Source organism: Octodon degus, unplaced genomic scaffold (assembly GCF_000260255.1).
Source record: "Octodon degus isolate 3935 unplaced genomic scaffold, OctDeg1.0 scaffold00066, whole genome shotgun sequence".
Taxonomy (NCBI): Eukaryota; Metazoa; Chordata; class Mammalia; order Rodentia; family Octodontidae; genus Octodon; species Octodon degus.
Genome location: NW_004524642.1, coordinates 6,457,683 through 6,460,544, shown reverse-complemented (window position 1 = coordinate 6,460,544; position 2,862 = coordinate 6,457,683).

Sequence of the window (2,862 nt, the reverse complement as noted above, 5' to 3'; positions counted from 1 at the left end):
GTTTTCCTTGCTGGCAGCCTGAGACTGTGACCTCTCCGAAGTTCAACAACATGGAACTCTTGAGGTGCTCAGTTCTCTCAGTTTTAGTTTTAGTTTTGCTTGCCAAATTGAAGATATTGCTAATAAGTCTGACTGATAACCATTTAATTATCTCTACTGCAGCAGATCTTCATGTCCCAGACAAATCCACTTATGAATGCTGTTCTTGGATATTTTCTATCCTATTCATGTAGGCTTTCGTATTCATGGGCTAAGAGTATCTTCTAGACTCTCTTATATTCCTCCTTTATTCCTATTATTCAGCATTTACTCCAAGTAGGTGTAGGAGTAAAAGCTGATGACCATAGGCTGTGTTTTAAGAACAACTAGGGCCGGTGAGATAACTCAGCAGACTAAGTGCCTGCTCAGGCAAGCAACAAGGACCAAGGTTAAATCCCTGGCACCTCATGCCACATTGACCCCCCCCAGGTGTGTTAAACTAGAGACTAAGTCCTAGCGTGGTGGCATAGGGCTATAATCCCAGTGCTCTGGAGGCAAAAACAGGAAGAGCACTGCAAGTCTGAGCTGTGTAGTTTGACCCTGCACAAAAAAAGAAAAAAAATTAATTAAAAATGAAGAAATAAAAACAACAAAGAATAGCACAGCATCTGCCTGGCAAGGGCAAGAGCCTGAGTTTGAATTCCAATCCAAAAAAAAGTCTTATTATTATATTTTAATGCATAGAGTATCTTCAATAAGATAATACTGGAAAATCATTGTGAGAAAAACAAATTTTCATTTTATTTATTGAAAGGAAATTTTCGGGGCTGGGGAGATGGCTCAGTGGAATATGTGCTTCCTTGGCAAGCGCAAGGGCCTGAGTTCAATCCCCTGTTCCGCAAAAAAAAAAAAAAAAAAGAAAAAGAAAGGAAATTTTCAAATAACTTAGTATCAGACTTTTAGAATATTAGTTACCAGAATCAGAAGCATTCCAAATTTCACAGCTTTCAGTTTAAAAGTCAGTTTGCATATTTAAAACAATATAGTATCTAAAGATAGTAGACTTAAAAATAACATTTGTGTGTGGAAAAGAACTGAAAGACAATTTTATTTCACCTTCTGCCAAAAACCTGAATCATACTAATTACCAGAACAGATGAAGATGAGTATAATTTTTAAAATTAGTTCTTTATTTAAAAAAAATTGTAGAAAAATCCCTAAATGCAAAGAAATTTTGAGAGCGTGTATTTTTGAGAGATTTTACAGGATAAATGAACTTGGAGATAAAAGTAGCACTCTTGGGGCCGGGGAGATGGCTCAGTGGAATAAGCGCTTCCCTGGCAAGCACAAAGGCCTGAGTTCAATTTCTGGTTCCGCAAAAAAATAAAAAAAAATTAAATTAAAAAAAAAATAAAACAATCTTTCGGGGAGCCTGGCTCTAGCTCAGGCCTTTAAGTGGCTGCTTCCGCAAAGCTGTCAGCCTCAGGTTGCTGGAGTTCGAAACTCACAACTCTCCAGCTGGCCAAAAGGGCCCTTAAGGCATTCGAGGAACCAAAAAAAAAAAAAAAAAAGTAGCACTCTTATTAATGTCTGAAAAGACTGGAATGCTACAGAAATAAAGATCTTAGCCAAGATTTCTACTGAACAAACCGACTGAGAACCAATCACGTTCGGGTGAGTCGTATTGACAACAACACATTAAGCAAGGTGGAACGGAGTCATCCTGTGATAAACACCGGTGCGATTGGATCACAGGTTTTATTTTTCCTTGAGCCCCTTTTTTCTCAAAATGTGTTTGGTGCAGGGGCTCACTGTGCATCTTGGACTCATAGTCATCCTTCTGTTGTCAGTCTCCCCACGCTAGGATTACAGATGAGTGTCACGATGCCTGGACTAAGACCTTTGCCTGTTTAAAATAGATTGAAAATAGTAAAGTATAATTTAAAAATCCATGATGTTAGTGTGGAAAAGCTAATAAAGTTGGAGATATTTATCTTAAATAAAAGTAAAGCACTTATATTGACCAACATGAAGTTAGTAAAAAGTCCTGGTGTGAAAGGTGAACAAGAGCTGGGAGCACTGTCTTTCAGAAGAGGAGTACAGAATTGATCACATCTCACAAGTTTTTAATCAGTATAGACCTTTGAATAATGGTCTATACTGTGATGGTTCTTTGGATCATTTTCTTTCAAGAGAAAGAAAGCCAGGAATGGCTTAGGTCTTAACTATGCAGAAACATGCAATCAAAGCCACTCCTTTCCAACCATGGTAAAAGGTCATGTTACTTTTCCTGAAATGTAAAGAAAGTCACAATACTTTGACACTTTCTCCTCAATGTCACAACTTCCCAACTTCCTACTTACTTGAAGGGATGAGCAGTTAGCTTAATTTTCCCTAGAACTTCAAATTCGTCATCACATAAAACTTAAAGAGTTTCATATACATTTAACTCAGGTCAATATATGTGGAACTAAGAGTATTCATTGGTGAGTATTACAGGGCTGAAAGGCTCTGACTCTCTCGTCACGTAAGCACTGTCACCATCATTCCTTTCGTGAGGATAGACCTAGCTTTCTGAATGGCTTACCAACACCTGGCTTTTCAGCTGTTCAAGGAGAGTGCTGGTGTGTTCTGAGAAAGCAAAGGAGGAAAACTGGCTAATTGCAATGAAAATGTCTTTAATGCATCTACATATGTATCTTATCTTATTCTTACTGGATAGATGTGCTTTTCCTATGTGAGCTATAAATGTTTTCATTTCATATAATTTTTATATTTAAACTGTCACTTCTGTGACTGAAATGGGACGTGCTTTCCTATAAAAATGCTTTCATAAGCTTTCTAAGCACAGAAATACAATTAATTCAAAATATATAATACATG